The following is a 23,300-nucleotide window of genomic DNA, read 5'->3' as shown; positions in this document are numbered from 1 at the left end:
AGAGGTATATGGGAGTGACTGTCAGAAGCTGAATTGACACGGTGTTCGATGCTGGAAGATAAACTTTGGTGAAAGAGTGTTCCATATTTTCTATTAGAAGAACTTTTCTCCTCTAAGCACTGAATTCATTGCTGTGACAGATTTAAAAATGTTATTGTTTATTCCCCTTATTTTATATAATATATATTATTTTATACTGTATATTGTATTATTTCATCTGTAACACCTTTTGTATATTTTTATAAACACTGCCAATCTTTTGGATTAAGTATATAAATCTTAATAGCTTCAATCTTCTTGCTCTACAGACTGCATTCTCTTAGCCATAAGCTACCTGAACGGGTGTCCAATCGGCATGCATAAACGATTGGAAGTGGCAGTGAGTAATAGTTTTGCTTATTTTGTTGGGTTATTGTGGAGTTGTTGATGTCTGTACCAATATATATATATATACATACACGTATACACATACATATATTATATATACCCACATATATATATATATATATATATATATATATATATATATATATATATATATTCCATACATTGGAATTGGTTATATACTGCATGTACAATGCGCTATCAGTTTCCCAATAATAGTAGCGGACACATCCGCAGCCTCGTCCAACCCTACACCATCGGGCAATTTTCTGTTTTCATTTTAGTTTTTTTCTCCCCTTTTTCCGAGAGCCATAACTTTTTTATTTTTCAGCCAATCTTGCCATATAAGAGCTTATTTTTTGAAAAACAAATTGTAATTTTGAAGTGAATCATTAGTTGTACCCTATCGGTTAATAGGAAAATAATTCCAAATGTGGAGAAATAATGAAAAAAGTGAAATTCCACAATGGTTTTGTTTTTTTATTTACCATGTTCACTATATGGTAAAACTGACATGTCCATATGATGCCACAGGTCGGTACGCGTTCGTTGATACCAAACATGTATACTTTTCTTTTTATCTAAGTGGTGAACAAAAATTCAGAAGTTTGTCCAAAAAAAGAATAGCGCTTTTGTCGCCATTTACCAAGACCCGTAGCGTTCTCATTTTTCAGGATCTGGGACTCAGTGATGGCTTATTTTTGCATCTTGAGCGAATGTTTTTTAATTATAGAATTTTTGTGTAGATGCAATGTTTTGATCGCCTGTTATTGCATTTTAATGCAATGTTGCAGTGAGCAAAAAACTGAATTTTGGTGTTCGGAATTTTCTTTTTCACCATGGCGTTTACCGATCATATTGATTTTATATTTTGATAGATCAGGCATTTCTGAACACGGCGATACTAAATATGTGTATTTTTTTATTGTTTTGTTTTCAATGTGGCAAAAGGGGAGTGATTTAATCTTATTTTTTTCATATTTTTTTATTTATTTTACTAGTCCCCTTAGGGGACTTTATGGCTGCACTATTCAATTGCTTCTCCTGATAAGAGCGATGCTGCAGCATCGCTCTGATCAGGAGAAATGCTCATCTCCTTGGAGTGCTGGTGCTCTGTTGGCTCTCACAGAAAGTGTGCCATACTAGCTTTAGGGGTCATCAGCAGACCCCATGCTACCATGACAACACATTGGCACCCCATGATCATATCAGCAGATATGTGCGGGAATATCACAGGATCGCTGTCGTAGCTCGTGGTAACTGGAGGAAGGCAACCAAGGATGTACCAGTATGTCCTTGATCATTAAGGGGTTATCGTCAGTCAATTATTTACTGTCCTGATGATTGGAGACAGTGTGGGTGCTTCTCTTGACTAATTGGTGGCAGCAGTGGCATATCTGCATGATTCCCCTGACTGTCTCAGTCTGTTTCCTTGACAAATTGGTGGTAGTGGTGGGATATCTGCATGATCTCCTGGGGGTTCTCAGTCTTATTGACAAATTGGTGGCAGCAGTGGGATATCTACCTGACCTCCTCGGATTGTCCGTGACAATCAGTAATTTGGTCTGTGTAATCGAAGCTTTGCGATAGCAATAATTGGCCATACAATGCAGCATGCGTGAATTGCTAGACAATATCCTAGCGGCTTATTATTAAAGGCGTTATCTGGGATTATTTGTATTTTACCATTGGCCTAACAACTAACAGGCAGGTAGTTGCTAACTACTTCCCTGTTGTGTCTGGCACCAATCTCTGCAGGCACAGCGCGGTTACAGACCACTCCAGCTAGTGATTCAGAGATTTCCACTGATGTCATGTTGAAAGAGCAGCTGCTTCTCTTCCACTCTATTGACTGGGCGTTTCTGCCAATGTGACGCTGATTGACAGCCAGCTCCTTACAGCATAACTGTGTGGCGCCAGCTGTCAATCAGCATGATATCATCTAGTCACGCCCTGTCGAAAGAGCAGCGTGGAAAAGTAAGAGCTGCTGTTGATGTGGAGCACCTGAATCGCCGGCTTGAACAGGGCAGAAGAGGCAGGTAATTATGAACTGTTTGTTTGTCTTTAGGCCTATAGCATAAAATGAAATAACATAAAATAGTACTGGAGAACCTATTTCATAAACAGGGAATGATTGCTAAAGATCTTGGTAACAGTGGATAGAGCAGATTGTGAAATATATTCTAGTACTATCTACTATCTTCTGGAAGTACCTAATGCTAAAAAAAAAATGTTTTTGCATTTATTCACCCCCCAAAAAGTAGAGCCTAATAAGTGTTTTGCTATTACAAAAGAACATTATTGGAACTATGATTTCCTAAAAAACATTTGCCAGAACCTTATGTACAGTAGAACATTCATCATCTTATGTGTACCGATTGCCGAACTTATCGCTAGGTTTGGCAGCATTGTACCATATTAAATGAAATACCTGACTGAAACTTTCAATTAAAGGTATCTTATAAAACTAGGTCTTCTTTCTGAGTGTGTTGTTTACGCTCACAATAACATGAATGATTAAAGCAGGGGACAATCTGACCTACACAAGAAAAAAAGAAAAAAAAAATCAATATTTTTCTCATATCCTTTAGCAGCAGGTATTTTCCACTGCAACAATTCATTGCAGTTCTTCTGAACAGATGTGCCTGGCAAAAGAACAAAATAAAGTTCTGCTTATTCACAAGGACATCAAAAGGATAGAAAATCAAGTTGGGTTAATTTATTTCCAATAACAAATAATACCAACAACCAAATGTGATTTTTCTGTCTTTAATGTTCACAAATATCAACTCCAGGCTGAGCTTTACAAAATATGCAAAAAGACATCTAAACTCACAGTAAGATTCAACATATAGAAAGGTTTCATTCCTAGATGGTTCAACAGCACACTGATCTAAACCCAGTGTCAGACTGGCCTGGCTGAGCAGGAGGGTAAGGCTAGTTTCACACTTGCGTTGAACGGTATCCGTTGCATTGTGTTGTGTGACGGATGCAACGGATGTGTTGCATATAACGGATCGTACAAAACAACGGAATCAGCCTTTTTTTTTTTTTTAAACACAGTTTCACCGGCGGCAGACTATTGTGATTGATCAGCTGATCGGTCCAAGCAGCCGGTCACCGGGTGATCAGCTGATCGCTCCCAGCACCGGGTGATCAGCTGATCACTTGGCCGCCGACAATGTGTGCGGGGGGGCGGAGTGCGGAGTGGGTGGAGCCGAGCGGGGCCATAGCGCTGAGGACAGGGGAGTATGTGTGTATATATAATTTATATATACATACCAACATATACACACACACACACACACACACACACACGTGGAGTGGAGTGCGGGAGGGGGCGGAGCCGAGCGGGGAGGTGTCGGACTCCCTGCACACGTGGCCAGGGTAAATATCGGGTAAAGCACTTTGCTTGGTTACCCGATATTTATCTTGGTTACGGGTGCAGGGACCCAGAGAGAGTATGCGCAGTGAAATACTAAGGATTCCGCTGCTCAAAAAAAAGTTACATGCTGCGTTCCTCCCGCTGGGCGGAAGCAACGCAGCGTTGGCCAGCGGAAGCAACGCAGGTCCTTTTGGCACAATCCGTCATCCATACAAGTCTATGGGAAACAGCGGAATGCGTTAACGGATTCCGCTGTTTTCCAAAAGGGCGGATTGTGACAGAAGGAAAACAACGCAAGTGTGAAAGTACCCTAAGACGGTGGGCCCTCCCCCTTGCTTCTGCATGTTTGGAGCAGAGACAAGGGCTGCAATTCTGGAGCATCATTCAAGGTAGTACTGACATCTACATTAACTTCTACAGTATTACCTAAAAAAAACTCTGTGCTTATTCCATTTCTGATATTTATTAATACATTTTAAGAAGATATGCTAGAGTATGCATTTGTTAATAATCCCCCTATATTTTTTATTTGGTATATGGGTTTTTGTTCTGAGGAGTGGAGTTCACTTCCAGGACCTACATTGATGACTTCACGCTGCACTCCGCACTTTTTAAGTGCTACTGTCTCCATGTTATATCAAAGCTTGTGACAGGAAATATAAGAGAGTTCTTTCATTCTTATTGTCATAGTTTTGTAGTGCTTTTACTTTTTGAAGGTTTCTAGTCTGGTCTACATCGGATTTGGTGGTCTATGTTGGAACAGCATGGGATGCATGCCTTTAGTAAAATGGTCACAGAGGAATCACTATGGCTGTTACACACACAATTATTTAACTACCCAACATAGTGGTAATGAGAAGAGCTTGGTTACCCTCAGAATTGGACCCTTCAATGTGATAGGCCACCTCGCCAGTGACTGCTGGCTGGTGTTTTTAAGGGACCAATATCCATGGAACTTCTCACCCTAATAGTATCAGTTTGGTGTCTTTGTGTTTACCTTGGTTGGATGTAATAGAAAAAAAAAAAATCAAGGGATTCTCTCATAACTGTTCATTTATGCAGAATTGAGCAGTGGGTTTTCCACTACACTGGTGCCATTTATTTGTAGGTCTTTCAAATAGAAATGGTTCACTTTTGCCTTCTTGAACCTCTGGTTACATTTTCAAACTAACACAGGATAAAATGTTGGAATGTGAAACAATTTAATTCATTTACCTACTCGTTTCTTTAGGTGGTCCTGAACATTTTCCAAACCAGGCAAAACCAACACCAGCAAGCTGGAAAACTGTAGCGTCAGATGGAAGTGCTGAGAAGCATTGGTAGTTAGTTTCAGATTACACTTTAAAGTATGCGGACCTTGTCACTCTGGGAGTCAGTAGAGATCTCTAGCCATGGACTTATACCAATGTTTTCTTCTGACATATCTGTATGATAAGTTACAAAGCATCTTCATCTTTAAGGCTACTTTCACACATCCGGTTTGAGCAGTGCGGCTCAATCCGGCTGTTCAACCTATGCAACGGATGCGGCGAAAACACCGCATCCTTTGCATAAGTTTTTACATGCAGCCCGTCCGTTTTTTTCCGGTTGCGGCACGCTACTGAGCATGCGCAGTGGAAGAAACCGCATGCGGCAGCCGGATGCGTTTTTTTCCACATCGCGCTGCATCTGGCGTCCATAGGCATGCATTGAAAAATGCGCCGCAGAGGCCGGATGCGGCGCGATGCGTTTTTTTTGCCAGACAAAAAAAACGTTACAAGATAACATTGCCTCCGGCCGCCGCTTTACTTAATTTTGCCGCATCCGGAAAAAAACGGATGCAATGCAAAGCCATCAGGCACAATCCGGTAACAATGCAAATCTATCGGGATAAAACGGATGCGGTACCGGATCCGTTTTTTTCCGGATTGTGCCTGATGGAAAAAACCTGATGTGTGAAAGTAGCCTAAGGCTGCAAATTTCATTAAAACGAAGAAACATTTTGAAGAAAGAAAATGTGGACACTTAGAAGATCCAAAAATATAACTGATCTTTCACCTAAGCCAACGTAAACCGGGAAATATGTACTGGACTTTCCTAAATATGGCAAAAAAAACCCTTTTTAACATCCATTGTCCAAATGCCAAAAGGTAAAACCAACTGTAAAAAATGTGTTTTAATAACTTGCCAAAAGAACTAATGTTCAAGTCTTAACTCACTAGTGGTTTCTATTCTATGGGAAGAAGGGAAAAAGACCAATGGTCGCCTTCTTATGTCGATACTTGTTAGAAGGTAAAAAGTATTGGATGGTTGGCTAGATATGTTCTCATATGCATTAATAATTGCAAAGAAAGTTATCCATTTGATACCATGAAGTTGGAAATAAAGCATATCTATATTGGGACTGCTGGTCAGTAGTTATAGAATGGAACAATGACTTACCATTATTTGTTACTGTACAAAGTGCCTTATCAATGTTATAAATGTCATTCTTGTGTTATAACTGGTGTACATGTAGTACAATTGGCATACTTGTAGTACAATTGGTAACAATTTGAACTATTACAGCTCTAGGGTCATCTGTTAAATTCGAGGCTAGAATGCTTCCTTAGCAGAGGAGAGTAGAAGTTAATAGGATCCTGGGCTACCTGTGCATAAAATATTATCTGAACCTCTAGGACCAGATTTGGAACTTTGCACAACACATCAGAACAACACATTTATCACAAAATTTTAGTGACCCTAATACTTCTATTAGAAATTTGACTGAATATTGTTACAAAAAATATGTATCGGGTTTGCAGAATGTAGGAATGTTACGTTCTTGGAATCCATAAGAAAAGTGAAGTTTAAAACATTAAATTAGAAAAGGTCATTTTAATATAAAATGACAACCTATACTAACCCTATTAAGAAAAGAGCCACTAATCCATTAAACATGTAGCTAAATAGTCCATAACAGTGCAGTTTGTGCATCTTAACACTGGTAAAAAGAGGTGAATTGCCTGACATCAGGCTTGACAATAACAGTGGCCAAGATGATTTCCAAACTGTTCCTACATGAGAAGTTTTTCTTTTTGTAATAGTCCACCCACGAAAATCTGCAAAAGATAATACAAGGTGAAATTAAAGCAAAGATAAAAAGGTAGAAATTACTAATAATTAAAGAGCAAACATGAATTTTTGACCGCTTTACACGCTGCGATTTATCTCACGATCTCTTAAACGATGTGACACGCCCAGATCGTTGTTACGATTTGCCGAGATCGCACATAGGTCCTTTATTTGCGGTCGCACGTAACGATCTCACAAACGACGCAACAGCGATCAGCGGTATATTATTTGACCAAGGCGCTCGTTTGGATGTTGTTCGTCGTTGGCAGGGTGTCAAACGTACCAATATGTCTGCTGCAATTCAAACGACGAACAATATTTTGAAACTGAACGACATGTCAACTATCAATGATTTTCAACCTATTTGCGATCGTTCGGAGTCGCACGTAGGTGTCACACGCAACGATGTCACTAACGATGCCGGATGCAAGCCACGGAAACCGTGACCCCGACGACATATCGTTAGATAAATCGTAGCGTGTAACGCCGCCTTAACTCTCGAACAAATCTGTCAACCCCACCATTAGTGTAGATACCAAGGGGGCAGAAGATGCAGTCGCCCCGGGCCGGGCCCCACGATCACAGGGGCCCTCCTGGAGCTACTGTAATCGATACCAGCACGCCAATACTCTGCAGTGTAAGAGGGAGAAATGATCTCCCTACACTACTGCCCTCCATTCTGTAGACCACAGGTCGATTTAGGCTTGTGGTCTACAGAACAGTAGGAAGGTGCATGGACGAGGAGAAGAAGTGAAGCAGCGTGATGATGTAATCATGCTGGGACTCTGTGTGCCCAGCGCAATTACATCATCATGCTGGTCCTGTCTCCTAGCGGAATCCTCAGGATCCATGGGTAGGCAAGTATGATGTTAATGAAAAGATGGGTTTTTTGTTTTGTCTTTTTTTTGCTACTGTGGGGATACTGGGTTCCTTGATATAGTGTGAGGGAAATACTGGGGGCATATACAGTGTGGGAGAAATATTAAACACTATATTTCAGTGTGGAGGAAATTCTGGGGGCTATATTTCAGTGTGGGGGGAAAATTTGGAACCATATAGCAATGTGGGGGGAATATTGGTAGTCATATTACACTGTAGGGGAAATACTGTTGATCATAATACAGTGTGGGGAAGAATACTGGAGGCCATAATACAGTGTGGGGAAAGAATATTGGGGGTCATAATACAGTGTTGAGGGAGAATACTGGGGGCTATAATACAGTGTGGGGGGAGAATACTGTGTGCAATATTACAGCGTGGGGGAAACACTGGGGGTCATATTACAGTGTGGTGGAAACATATGGGGCCCATATTACAGTGTGTGGGAAACACTGGGGCCCATATAGTGTGGGGGAAACACGGGGGGCCATATTAAAGTGGGGAAGAAACACTGGGGGCCATACTACAGTGTGGGGGAAACACTGGGGGGCCATATTACAGTGTGGGGGAAACACCGGGGGCCAAATTATAGTGTGGGGAAAGAATACTAGGGGACATAATACAGTGTTGAGGGAGAATACTGGGGGCCATAATACAGTGTGGGGGAAAAACTATGGGCAATATTACAGTGTAGGGGAAACACTGGGGGCCATATTACAGTGTAGGGGAAGCACTGGGGTTCATATTACAGTGTGGGGAAACACTGAAGGCCATATTACAGCGTGGGGGAAACACGGGGGGCCAAATTATAGTGTGGGGGAAACATTGGAGGGCATATTACAGTGTGGGGGAAACAATGTGGTCCATATTACAGTGTGGGGGAAACAATCCATATTTTATAGTGTGGGGGAAACACGGGGGGGAATTATAGTGGGGAGGAAACAATGGGGGCCATATTACAGTGTGGGAGAAACACCGGGGGCCAAATTATATTGTGGGGGAAACACTGGGGGGCATATTACGGTGTGAGGGAAATATTGAGGGCCATCATATAGTGGGGGGGTTACAGTGGGCCGTCATACAGTGTGGTGTTACAAGGGTCATTCATACAGTGGGAGGGGGATACTACAGAGCTCGTCATGCTGTATAAGGGGAACTATATGTGGTTGTACTCAGGAGACATTATTAACCCCTTCCCGACCTTAGACGCACCATATGCGTCATGAAACCTTGTGCCTTCCCGACCTTTGATGCACCGTATGCGTCATGGCGGGTTTCCGTTCCTGCAGCGCTGGTGACCAGGTTTACTGAAATGTCACCAGCACTGCAGGTACATAAGGATTTGTAGTTGAGCCCAGGGGGGTGGCTTTGCCCCCCCCCCCCCCCCGTGGCTACAATCGCTCTGATTGGCTTTTGAATGTGTCACTTTCACATTCAATCAGAACGATTGTAGTATTTCACCAATGAAACTTGGTGAAATACTACACTCCAGTATCATCAGCCATTGGCTGGAGCAGGGAGAGCTCCGTGTAATGCCCCCCCCCCCCATCTGATTGGAGGTAGCGTCCATGTGACGCTATCCCTCCAATCAGATGTGGAGGAGCGATGTGTCCGGTGGGTTCCCTCCCCCTTCAGCTTCATCTTGACAGTGGACTGCGACGCTGAAGAGGAGGGTCACCTGCTGCCACTGCTACCGCGATCTGCCGCCACCGATCACCATCCGGTAAGTTTTTTTCCCCTCTTTGCTGTCTTTCCCTTCGTTTCTGTGCTGTCTTCCCCCTCCCTTCTGTGCTGTTCTGTGCTCCCCTCTGCTGTCTTCCGTCCCCCCCGCTGTCTTCCGTTCCCTCCCCCCCCATTGTCCGATCCCACCCCCACCCCGACCTCCACTCCCCCCGCCGTCCGATTCTACCCCCCCCAACCTCCACTGCCTTCCCCGACCTCCGCTTCCTGTGATCACTCTCCGCCAGTGTCCTGCTTCTGACACCCGGCTAGTGTGAGTGACTGCTGCTGCTGCCAGTGATCAATCCCCCGCCCTGGTGATCACTGGGCAGCAGGGGGCTGATCACTGGGCAGCAGGGGGCTGATCACTGGGCAGCAGGGGGCTGATCACTGGGCAGCAGGGGGCTGATCACTGGGCAGCAGGGGGCTGATCACTGGGCAGCAGGGGGCTGATCACTGGGCAGCAGGGGGCTGATCACTGGGCAGCAGGGGGTGATCACCCGGACCCCCCTGCGCCCCTGCGATTGTGGCCCACCTGCGCCCCTGCGATCTGAGCCCCTGCGATCGCCTCACCTGCGCCCCTGCGATCTGCGCCCCTGCGATCGCCCCACCTGCGATCGCCCCACCTGCGATCGCCCCACCTGCGCCCCTGCGATCGCCCCACCTGCGCCCCTGCGATCGCCCCACCTGCGATCGCCCCACGTGCACCCCTGCGATCTGCGCCCCTGCGATCTGCGCCCCTGCGATAGCCCCACCTGAGCCCCTGCGATCGCCCCACCTGCACCCCTGCGATCGCCCCACCTGCACCCCTGCAATCTGCGCCCCTGCGATCGCCCCACCTGCACCCCTGCAATCAGCGCCCCTGCGATCGCCCCACCTGCACCCCTGCAATCTGCGCCCCTGCGATCGCCCCACCTGCACCCCTGCAATCTGCGCCCCTGCGATCGCCCCTGCGATCTGCGCCCCTGCGATCTGCGCCCCTGCGATCTGCGCCCCTGCGATCTGCGCCCCTGCGATCGCCCCACCTGCACCCCTGCAATCTGCGCCCCTGCGATCGCCCCACCTGCACCCCTGCAATCTGCGCCCCTGCGATCGCCCCACCTGCACCCCTGCAATCTGCGCCCCTGCGATCGCCCCACCTGCACCCCTGCAATCTGCGCCCCTGCGATCGCCCCACCTGCACCCCTGCAATCTGCGCCCCTGCGATCGCCCGATCTGCGCCCCTGCGATCTGCGCCCCTGCGATCTGCGCCCCTGCGATCTGCGCCCCTGCGATCGCCCCACCTGCACCCCTGCAATCTGCGCCCCTGCGATCGCCCCACCTGCACCCCTGCAATCTGCGCCCCTGCGATCGCCCCACCTGCACCCCTGCAATCTGCGCCCCTGCGATCGCCCCACCTGCACCCCTGCAATCTGCGCCCCTGCGATCGCCCCACCTGCACCCCTGCAATCTGCGCCCCTGCGATCGCCCCTGCGATCTGCGCCCCTGCGATCTGTGCCCCTGCGATCGCCCCACCTGCACCCCTGCGATCGCCCCACCTGCACCCCTGCGATCTGCGCCCCTGCGATCGCCCCACCTGCACCCCTGCGATCTGCGCCCCTGCGATCGCCCCACCTGCACCCCTGCGATCGCCCCACCTGCACCCCTGCGATCTGCGCCCCTGCGATCGCCCCACCTGCGCCCCTGCGATCGCCCCACCTGCGCCCCTGCGATCTGCGCCCCTGCGATCGCCCCACCTGCGCCCCTGCGATCTGCGCCCCTGCGATCTGCGCCCCTGCGATCTGCGCCCCTGCGATCTGCGCCCCTGCGATCTGCGCCCCTGCGATCTGCGCCCCTGCGATCTGCGCCCCTGCGATCTGCGCCCCTGCGATCTGCGCCCCTGCGATCTGCGCCCCTGCGATAGCCCCACCTGAGCCCCTGCGATCTGCGCCCCTGCGATTGCGTCCCACCTGCGCCCCTGCGATTGCGTCCCATCTGCACCCCTGCGATTGCGTCCCCCTGCGATTGCGTCCCCCTGCGCCCCGGTGATTACGCCCGTGATTATGCATCCCTGCCACTGCGCCCCTGTGATTATGCATCCCCCTACGCCCCGGTAATTACACCCCTGCGATTGTGTCCCTGTGATTGCATCCCCCTGTGATTGCGTCCCCCTGCGCCCCGGTGATTGCGCCCCAGTGATTATGGCTCCTGCATCTCCTCAGCCCTCTCCTGCAGTAGAAAGTGTCACCAAACACTTGCACATACACACGCACACTAAAATAAAGTTTAGGGTTTGGGGTTTTTTTGCACACAAATATCCTGCTCGTCCCTCCGTAGCTGATAGTGAGGGAGAGGGTCCCACTTTTCTCTATTTCTCCCACTCTTCCTCCTCCAGTGACACAGACTTGACGTCGCAGGACAAGAAATCGTCCGGAGGCCGGGAGGAGAAGAGCCGGAGGCCGGGAGGAGAAGAGCCGGAGGCCATGGAGGAAGACCCACAGTAAAGTGTGAGTAACCCCCAACCTAGCGCTAGTGCACTAAACCACACACACCAAACTGAAGTACATTACACCACACTAACCTGACATACACTACGTCAGGTTGGTATGCGGTGTGGTATAGTGTACATCAGGTGTGTGTGTGTGTGTGTGTGTGTGTGTGTGTGTGTGTGAGTGTGGTGTATACTACACCACACATCAACCTGACACACACCAACCTGAGGTACACTACCCTATACCACACTGCACGCCAACCTTACTTAGTGTATGTTAGGTTGGTGTGTGGTGCATGTCAGGATGGTGTGTGTGGTGTATACTACACCACACATACCAACCTGACGTACACTACACCACACACACCATCCTGACATACACCACACACCAACCTAACATACACTAAGTCAGGTTGGTGTGTGGGGTGTAGTGTATGTTAGTTTGGTGTGGGGTGCAGTGTACGTCAGGTTGGTGTGTGTGTGGTAAACACTACACACACCAACCTGATGTATACTACACTACACACACACACCAACCTGACATACACTACATATTCTCCATACGCCACATGGTGTCCGTAAATAATTGGAGCTAATTTTCCATTCAAATTGTTAGCAGACACCATGTCGCGTATGGAGAGCCCCTGTGTGCCTACATATTGGTGCTCCCCCAAAAGTGACCCCCATTTTGGAAACTAGACCTCCTTAGGAACTTATCTAGATGCATAGTGAGTACTTTGAACCTCCAGGTGCTTCACAAATTGATCCGTAAATATGTCTTTTAGCCTCAATTTTTTTCATTTTCACATGGGCAACAGGATAAAATGGATCCTAAAATTTGTTGGGCAATTTCTCCTGAGTACATAGATACCTCATATGTGATCATAAACCACTGTTTGGGTGCACGGCAGGGCTCGGAAGGGATGGAGCGCCATTTGACTTTTTGAATGGAAAATTAGTTCCAAAAGTCAAATAGCGCTCCTTGCCTTCCGAGCCTTGCCGTGCACCCAAACACTTGATTTCCACCACATATGAGGTATCTGTGTACTCAGGAGAAATTGCACAATAAATGTTATGGTGTTATTTTTCCTGATACCCTTGCGAAAAAAGCTACCTGGTTGAAGTAACAATTTTGTGGTAAAAAAAATATAAATATTTTCACGGCTCAACATTATAAACTTCTGTGAATCCCCCAGGGGTTCAAAGGGCTCACTAAACCTCTAAAAAAAATTCCATGACGGGTCTAGTTTCCAAAATGGGGTCACTTGTGCAGGAGTTCCATTGTTTAGGTACCTCAGGGGGTCTCCAAACGCAACATGGCGTCCCCTTACGATTCCAGACAGTTTTGCGTTTGAAAAGTTAAATGGTGCTTCTTGCCTTCCGAGCCCTGCCGTGCACCCAAACATTTGATTTCCACCACGTATGAGGTATCTGTGTGCTCAGGAGAAATTGCACAATACATTTTATGGTGTAATTTTTCCTGATACCCTTGTGAATGCTACATTTTATGGCTATAGTAACATTTTTGTGTAAAAAAAGTAAATTTTCATTTTTTCCTTCCACATTGCTTTGATTCTTGTGAAGCACCTAAAGGGGTAATAAACTTCTTGGATGTGGTTTTGAGTAGCCTGAGCGGTACAGTTTTTAGAATGGGGTCCCTTTTGGGTATTTTCTGTCACCTAGGCCTCTCAAAGTCGCTTCAAATGTGATGTGGTCCCTAAAAAAAGTTTTTTGTAAATTTTGTTGGAAAAATGAGAAATTGCTGATGAACTTTGACCCCTTCTAACTTCCTAACAAAAAAAAAAAAATTGTTTTGAAAATTGCGCTGGTGTAAAGTAGACACGTGGGAAATTTTTATTTAGTAACTATTTTGTGTAACATATTTCTCAGATTTACGGGCATAAAATTTCAAATTTTGAAAATTGCGCAATTTTCAAAATTTTCGCCAAATTTCCGAAATTTTCAAAAATGAACGCAAAAAATATCAACCTAAATCTACCACTTTCATGAAGTACAGTATGTCACAAAAAAACAATGTCAGAATCGCCAGGATCCGTTGAAGTGTTCCAGAGTTATAACCTCATAAAGGGACACTGGTCCGAATTGCGCAAAATGGTGAGGTCAGTAAGGTCAAAATAGGCTGGGGGCTGAAGGGGTTAAATGTTAAGTGGACACTTAAGAAGCATTATTGTTATAGGGTCACTCAGTGTATTGTAATTGTGAAATGGGCACACTTGGGGCAAAATTAATTTCTAAGGGAAAAATGTGGGCACTGTTTTCTAGGGTACTTGCACAGGGCATTAATATTTTTATTAATGGGGCAGTTTTAACATCTAGAAGCCACAAAGGAGTCATTTTACTATAATAAAAAGGCACAGTGCTGGACATAAGGTGTACTAAGAGGATCAACAATAGGGACACATACGACAGCAGCGGCTCAGTGGAGTATCAGCAAGATGGATGATTTGTGCAAGTTGGGAATAGATGGGGAAGGTGCTGGAAATGTGACAATTCAGTTTTGTCTTTGTTATAATCTCTATAGACTAGTTGTAGCTGGAAGAAGTCATGATGTCTGTCGGAGCCAGATTGAAAAGATGGAAAAGTTCAAAGAACATCAGCTGTAAGTCACCATCTCTAACTGTATTGTAATCTGTTATATGTTCTGTAGGACTGGTGTCTACCACTATATGGTCACTGTAAAGCGGTGATACAGGTGTTAATGTTTGTAGATTTTTAGTAAGGTCTTCTGCTTATGTTCCCCTAAACATATGATTAATCTGCTCCACCGTACTTGTAATCAGGTTATCTGGTTAGGGGTCCACTCAGATGTTTTTCCCCCCCCTGATCTGAACCCCTGGATACACCTCTAAGGCCTTGTGCGCACTAGGCGTTTTTGCCGCGTTTTTAGCGGCTTTTTTACCGCGTTTTTGTGCTGAAAACGCAGTGACATTGCTTCCCCAGCAATGTCTATGGGTTTTCAGAAGTGCTGTCCTCACACAGCGTTTTTTTTTGTAGCTGCGTTTTTGTGGTGACCACAAAAATGCAGCATGTCAATTATTTCTGCGTTTTTCACCCATTGAGTTCAATGAGATGTTCAACAACGCAATGAAAAACGCATATAGCCGCGTTTCTATGACTAAAAACGCAGCTATAAACGCAGGAGGTGGGCAGTAAAGTGACGTGTACAGGAAGAGGATTCCTTCTGTTGGTAAACACAGAAGCATGAATCTTCCCGGTACCGTCACCGCTGCGTCCACCTCCCATCCGGTGCCATGTCAGCTCCGTGCGGCGCCATGTCCGGGCGGGAGGTGGAGGCAGCGGCGAAAACCAAAGTGAACAGTAGAAAAAAAAAAATGTCATATATACTCACCTGTCTGCAGGGTCCCGGTGCCATGCCCGCTCCCAGCCCGTCTCGGTACCGCCGCTCTGGCTGTGTGCAGTCTCCCCGGGGCAGGACCTTGCTTGCAGGACCTGGCGGTGGATCACCTGATGCAGTCACCTGACGCATCAGCTGATCGTAGTCTCGCCGGCTTTTTCGCGCCCGGCCGGCTATCAGCTGATCCTGCCGTCAGGAGACTTCATCAGCTGATTACCGGCAGCTGCTGCAGCGATCGGACAGGATCAGACTCCTGTCCAATCGATCGCTCCAGGAGCTACCGGTAATCAGCATAGCACATAAGTGAGTATTATTTTTTTTTTTTCTACTGATGCATCAGCTGATTGTATAACCGGCTTTTATACAATCAGCTGATGTGTGATGGGATTCAGGCACTTGATCCTGACACATCATCTGATCGCTTTGCCTTCCAGCAAACCGATCAGATGATATTGGATCCGGATTGGACGGCGCGGGACCCTTGACCCAGGATTACTGCGGAGGGGGGGTTCTTTATTTCAATAAAGATGGAGTCACTAATTGTGTTGTGTTTTATTTCTAATAAAAATATTTTTCTTTGTGTTGTGTTTTTTTTTTTTATAATTACTAGAAATTCATGGTGGCCATGTCTAATATTGGAGTGACACCATGAATTTCGGGCTTAGGGATAGCTGATAATATACAGCTAGCCCTAACTCCATTATTACCTAGCTAGCCACCCGGCATCAGGGCAGCTAGAAGAGTTGGATACAGCGCCAGAAGATGGCGCTTCTATGAAAGCGCCATTTTCTGGGGTGGCTGCGGACTGCAATTCGCAGTGGGGGTGCCCAGAAAGCTTGGGCACCCTGCACTGTGGATTCCAATCCCCAGCTGCCTAGTTGTACCTGGCTGGACTCAAAAATTAGGCGAAGCTCACGTCATTTTTTTTTTTAATTATTTCATGAAACTCATGAAATAATTAAAAAAAAAGGGCTTCTCTATATTTTTGGTTCCCAGCCGGGTACAAAGAGGCAGCTGGGGGTTGGGGGCAGGCCGTACCTGCCTGCTGTACCCGGCTAGCATACAAAAATATGGCGAAGCCCATGTCATTTTTTTTTTCTTTTTGGGCAAAAAACTGCATACAGTCCTGGATGGAGGATGCTGAGCCTTGTAGTTCTCCAGCTGCTGTCTGCTCTCCTGCATACACTAGTTCTTCAGCTGTCTGTCTGCTCTCCTGCATACAATGAACATTTTGAAGAAGGAAATGACATCAGACTTTTTTTTTTTTTTCCATCAACAATCTTTAATGGCATTGTGCACTGATTAAAAACGCAGTGAGCAAAAACGCAGGAAAATACGCACCAAATCGCGGCAAAAACGCATGCGTTTGTCGCGTTTTTTAGCCACGGGTGCGTTTTTGAGACAAAAATGCACATAAAAACGCAGCGTGAAAAAAACGCCTAGTGCGCACATACCCTAATATGGCCTCATGCATATGCCAGCTTGAGACTTTGACAACACACAAGGTCTCCTGCAGCTCTGAGCTACACAGCTATAATACAACATGGCTCTCTATCCAAAATTAGAAGAATATAGGAGGTAATTTTCCACATACTTATATGGGAGCTGCATTACAGTGTGAAAAATCAGACCTAGCTTTGGATAAGTGAGAAACATATGATAAGTGCTTGTTATATCACTTCTTTAATAAACATTCCCATTTCTAAAAAAGAAATAGTAAAGGACTTTGCGGATGTGATTCTGGGTCAGAGAGCAATTAGGAGGTCAAAAGACATGGGAAATATGTGCCTAAGGCCAATACATGTCAGCTGGTTTCAGGTTTCACAAAGGAGGGAAAAGAAAGCTCTGAGGTTACTAGTGAAGTCATAAGCTTTAGCTGCATTGTAAAACACCCACATATCATATGTATAACAACACTGCTCTTTGTCGACAACTAAAACCTCCATACATATCAGACTAATGTAGGTTGAAACCACCGCTATCAGATTCAGCCGACAGTTTAATGTTTATGGCTACCCGGAGAATTAATAGTCATGAGCAGTTAAGGGTCCGACATGTCCAATCATGTGGCTCACAGCCATCTGATGTGTATGGTGGCTTTAGGGACCATTTATACTGGTCAACAACAGCCACTAATTGGTCACCAACCAGCTACAAGTTTGCCATTTAATTGTCTAGTTATATAGGCTGACTGTACTTCCATGTGCACAGAACAATTGTTCATATGATCGTTCTTTGCTCATAGAAAATCATTCTCAGTATATCTTGTGTATATCAAGGACTGAAGAGAACGATGATTTTTAAACTTGATTAAAAAAATTATTTCACCTGACAATTTAGCATTTTCTTTCTTTGTAAGGCCCAGTGCCCATGCTGTGTAGCTTTGACGCGTATTTTCAGAAATCTGCAGCAAAATCTGCATGTCCATTGTGAAGCCAGCAAAGTCTATGAGAATTCAGAAGTGCTCTGCCCACGTTGCTTATTTTCCCCTTGCGTATTTGATGCAGATTTGGTGCAGAAAAAAAGAAATCCACCAAATACTCAAGGGAAAAATACTCAAAACGTGGGCACAGCACTTCTGAATTTGCATAGACTTTGCTGGCTTCAAAATGGACATGCAGATTTTGCTGCAGATTTCTGAAAATCCACGTCAAAATATGCAGAGTGGGCACTGGGCCTAAAAGCTGCTTTCACACTTCCATTGTTTTGCATCAGTCACAATCCTTATTGTGACTGATGTGACAGATGCGTTGGAGATTGTGGTACAACTGATGGGACGGATCAGTTAAAAAAATGGATCCATTGTAGCAGTTTATACCTGGCAGAATCAAGCCGTTTCCGCGGATAACCTGAGTGACGTCACCGCTGACAGCGCGACTCACTTCAGTTACTGTGTGGAGCTCACAGCGAGCGGCAGTGTTCTACGGCTGTTTGTCAGCTTATGATGTAGCAGAGCTGAAAGCGTTGTGGGACCTCGTCTGGATTACGCCAGACATGGAGGGGTATTTGGGGATTAATAAAGTGGTGAAAGAGAGGTTTTTTTTGGCTTTTATTTCAAATCAAAGGATTTTTCGGTGTTTGTGTTTATTTACTTTCACTACAATTAAGTGATGGGGGGGTCTCATAGATGCCTGCCATCACTAAGCTAGGACTTAGTGGCTGATATGGGCCATTAACTCCTTATTACCCCGATTGCCACCGCACCAGGGCAATTCGGGATGAGTCAGATAGAGTCCCAGGACTGTCGCATCCAATGGATATGGCAATTCCGAGCGGCTGCTGGCTGATATTTTTAGGCTTGGGGGGGGGGGGGGCTCCCCATAACGTGGGGCTCCCCATCCTGAGAATAACAGCCCTTAGCCATGTGGCTCTACCTTGGCTGATATCAAAATTGGGAGGACTGCACACCCTCTTTTTTAAATTATTTATTTATTGTACTGCATGATATAGATCCGCCTACTGGCGTCTGTGATTGGTTGCAGTGAGACAGCTGTCACTCAGCATGGGGGCGCATCTGTCTGCAAAAAATCATAGGCGCCGGTGGACGGGGGAAACAGTGAATACGAGATGGAATATTGAGCTGCCGGCATTTTCAAAGGCAGGAGAAGTCGCCGGAGCAGAGTGACAGCCATGCAGCACCATGTTGGTGATCGGTGAGTATGAGACAGGGGGTGAGATGGAGAGACCGACAGAGAGAAAGTCAGAGACAGAGATTTTCTAACCAGAAAGGAATTTACACATCTGAGCATGCTCGGTTGCTAAAAAAACGGAACAGTCGCCGGAATCCGTTATTTGACGGATTGGATGGATTCAGGCGCCATAACCAACGACGGATGCTGACGGAATCCTGCGCATTTCGTTTTTTTCAACGCTACAAGATATGTTACATTCAGAGTTGCTTCCGCCCGGCGGTCACTCATTCCATGGCTGATCAGTCGCATAGCGGACGCAACGCAAGGCCATCAGTCACAATCCGTCGTTAATACAAGTCTATGGGGAAAAAAACAGAATCCTGCAAAATATTTTGTGGATACCGTATTTCCTCAAGGCGACGGATTGTGACTGATGCAAAACACCACAAGGGTTTGCTGGTCTGCTTCAGCAGTGCTCATATGTTGTGCCTGTGATGTGTTTTTTGGAAAAAAAGAAGGGAATTTTGTTTACTTACCGTAAATTCCTTTTCTTCTAGCTCCAATTGGAAGACCCAGACAATTGGGGTGTATAGGCTATGCCTCCGGAGGCCGCACAAAGTTTTACACTAAAAGTGTAAAGCCCCTCCCCTTCTGCCTATACACCCCCCGTGCTCCCACGGGCTCCTCAGTTTTGGTGCAAAAGCAAGAAGGAGGAAAAAATTATAAACTGGTTTAAAGTAAATTCAATCCGAAGGAATATCGGAGAACTGAAACCATTCAACATGAACAACATGTGTACACAAAAAAACAGGGGCGGGTGCTGGGTCTCCCAATTGGAGCTAGAAGAAAAGGAATTTACGGTAAGTAAACAAAATTCCCTTCTTCTTTGTCGCTCCATTGGGAGACCCAGACAATTGGGACGTCCAAAAGCAGTCCCTGGGTGGGTAAAATAATACCTCGTAATAGAGCCGTAAAACGGCCCCTTCCTACAGGTGGGCAACCGCCGCCTGAAGGACTCGTCTGCCTATGCTGGCATCCGCCGAAGCATAGGTATGCACCTGATAGTGTTTCGTGAAGGTGTGCAGGCTCGACCAGGTAGCCGCCTGACACACCTGCTGAGCCGTAGCCTGGTGCCTCAAAGCCCAGGACGCACCCACGGCTCTGGTAGAATGGGCCTTCAGCCCTGAGGGAACCGGAAGCCCAGCAGAACGGTAAGCTTCGAGAATTGGTTCCTTGATCCACCGAGCCAGGCTTGATTTGGAAGCCTGTGACCCTTTACGCTGGCCAGCGACAAGGACAAAGAGTGCATCCGAGCGGCGCAGGGGCGCCGTACGAGAAATGTAGAGTCTGAGTGCTCTCACCAGATCTAACAAGTGCAAATCCTTTTCACATTGGTGAACTGGATGAGGACAAAAAGAGGGTAAGGAGATACCCTGATTGAGATGAAAGGGGGATACCACCTTAGGGAGAAATTCCGGAACCGGACGCAGAACCACCTTGTCCTGGTGAGACACCACGAAAGGGGCTTTGCACGACAACGCTGCTAGCTCAGACACTCTCCGAAGTGAAGTGACTGCTACTAGGAAAACCACTTTCTGCGAAAGGCGTGAGAGAGAAATATCCCTCATAGGCTCGAATGGTGGTTTCTGAAGAACCATCAGCACCCTGTTCAGATCCCAGGGTTCTAACAGCCGTTTGTAAGGAGGAACGATGTGACAAACCCCCTGCAGGAACGTGCGTACCTGTGGAAGTCTGGCTAGGCGCTTCTGGAAAAACAGAGAGAGCGCTGAGACTTGTCCCTTAAGGGAGCCGAGCGACAAACCCTTTTCCAGTCCAAATTGAAGGAGGGACAGAAAAGGGGGCAAGGCAAATGGCCAGGGAGAAAAAACCCTGAGCAGAGCACCACGACAGGAAAATTTTTCACGTCCTGTGGTAGATCTTGGCGGACGTTGGTTTCCTAGCCTGTCTCATAGTTGCAATGACCTCTTGAGATAATCCTGAAGACGCTAGGATCCAGGACTCAATGGCCACACAGTCAGGTTGAGGGCCGCAGAATTCAGAAGGAAAAACGGCCCTTGAGACAGCAAGTCTGGTCGGTCTGGTAGTGCCCACGGTTGGCCGACCGTGAGATGCCACAGATCCGGGTACCACGACCTCCTCGGCCAGTCTGGAGCGACGAGGATGACGCGGCGGCAGTCGGCCCTGATCTTGCGTAACACTCTGGGCAACAGTGCCAACGGAGGGAACACGTAAGTGAGCTGAAACTGCGACCAGTCCTGAACTAAGGCGTCTGCCGCCATAGCTCTGGGATCTTGAGACCGTGCCATGAACGTCGGTACCTTGTTGTTGTGCCGGGACGCCATTAGGTCGACGTCCGGCATGCCCCAGCGGCAACATATCTCCTGAAACCCGTCCTGGTGAAGGGACCATTCCCCTGCATCCATGCCCTGGCGACTGAGAAAGTCTGCTCCCCAGTTTTCTACGCCTGGGATGTGAACTGCGGATATGGTGGAGGCTGTGGCTTCCACCCACAGTAGAATCCGCCGGACTTCCTGGAAGGCTTGCCGACTGCGTGTCCCGCCTTGGTGGTTGATGTATGCCACCGCTGTGGAGTTGTCCGACTGAATTCGGATCTGCTTGCCTTCCAGCCACTGCTGGAACGCTTTTAGGGCCAGATACACTGCCCTGATCTCCAGAACATTGATCTGAAGCGAGGACTCTTGCTGAGTCCACGTACCCTGATCCCTGTGGTGGAGAAAAACTGCTCCCCACCCTCACAGACTCGCGTCCGTCGTGACCACCGCCCAGGATGGGGGTAGGAAGGAATTCCCCCTCGATAATGAAGTGGGAAGAAGCCACCACCGAAGGGAAGCTTTGGTTGCCTGAGAGAGGGAGACGTTCCTGTCGAGGGACGTCGGTTTCCTGTCCCATTTGCGTAGGATGTCCCATTGAAGAGGATGCAGGTGAAACTGCGCGAAAGGGACTGCCTCCATTGCTGCCACCATCTTCCCGAGGAAGTGCATGAGGCGCCTCAAGGGGTGTGACTGACCTTGAAGGAGAGATCGCACCCCCGTCTGTAGTGAACGCTGCTTGTTCAGCGGAAGCTTCACTATCGCTGAGAGGGTATGAAACTCCATGCCAAGATATGTCAGCGATTGGGCCGGTGTCAGATTTGACTTTGGAAAATTGATGATCCACCCGAAACTCTGGAGAGTCTCCAGAGTAGCGTTGAGGCTGTGCTGGCATGCCTCTTGGAAGCCTTGACTAGCGGATCGTCTAAGTAAGGGATCACCGAGTGACCCTGGCAGTGGAGGACCGCGACTACTGTAGCCATGACCTTGGTGAAAACCCGGGGGGCTGTCGCCAGGCCGAACGGCAGTGCCACGAACTGGAGGTGTTCGTCTCCTATGGCGAAGCGCAGGAAGCGCTGATGCTCTGGAGCAATCGGAACGTGAAGATAAGCATCTTTGATATCGATCGATGCAAGGAAATCTCCTTGGGACATTGAGGCGATGACGGAGCGGAGGGATTCCATCCGGAACCGCCTGGTCTTTACGTGTTTGTTGAGCAGTTGTAGGTCCAGGACAGGACGGAAAGACCCGTCGTTCTTTGGAACCACAAACAGGTTGGAGTAAAAACCGTGACCCTGTTGCTGAAGAGGAACAGGGATCACCACTCCTTCTGCCTTCAGAGTGCCCACCGCCTGCAGAAGAGCATCGGCTCTTTCGGCGGGCGGAGATGTTCTGAAGAATCGAGTCAGAGGACGAGAGCTGAACTCTATCCTGTAACCGTGAGACAGAATGTCTCTCACCCATCGGTCTTTTACCTGTGGCAGCCAGGTGTCGCAGAAGAGGGAGAGTCTGCCACCGACCGAGGATGCGGTGTGAGGCTGCCGTATGTCATGAGGAAGCCGCCTTGGTAGCGGCACCTCCGGCGGTTCCCGTAGCCACAAGGCCCTGCGTAATGCCACCGAATTGTCGGCTGCAACCGCCGTACGGCTCGCAGAGTCCAGGATAGCATTAATAGCGTAGGACGCAAATGCCGACGTTTGAGAGGTTATGGAAGCCACTTGCGGCGCAGACGTACGTGTGAGTGCGTCAATTTGGGCTTGACCCGCTGAGATAGCTTGGAGTGCCCATACTGCTGCGAATGCTGGAGCGAAAGACGCGCCGATAGCCTCATAGATGGATTTGAACCAGAGCTCCATCTGTCTGGCAGTGGCATCCTTGAGTGAAGCCCCATCTTCAACTGCAACCATGGATCTAGCCGCCAGTCTGGAGATTGGAGGATCCACCTTGGGACACTGAGTCCAGCCCTTGACCACGTCAGGGGGGAAGGGATAACGTGTATCCTTAAGGCGCT

The 23,300-nt window shown here is 47.4% G+C and overlaps 1 protein-coding gene across 1 annotated transcript in view; it reads right to left on the bottom strand.

Annotated features, from left to right (window-relative positions):
• Positions 1-3,149: 3,149 nt before the first annotated feature.
• Positions 3,150-23,300, bottom strand: part of LOC142315857 (ectoderm-neural cortex protein 1-like) — a 42,882-nt gene continuing 22,731 nt past the window's right edge. The window contains exon 4 of the mRNA XM_075352580.1: positions 3,150-6,849. The gene's annotated coding sequence lies outside the window, so the exon portion shown is untranslated. The remainder of the gene's footprint in view (positions 6,850-23,300) is intronic.

This window comes from Anomaloglossus baeobatrachus, chromosome 1 (genome assembly GCF_048569485.1).
Source record: "Anomaloglossus baeobatrachus isolate aAnoBae1 chromosome 1, aAnoBae1.hap1, whole genome shotgun sequence".
NCBI lineage: Eukaryota > Metazoa > Chordata > Amphibia > Anura > Aromobatidae > Anomaloglossus > Anomaloglossus baeobatrachus.
The sequence above is the reverse complement of the archived record's forward strand: the minus strand, read 5'-3'. Positions and strand labels throughout refer to the sequence as shown.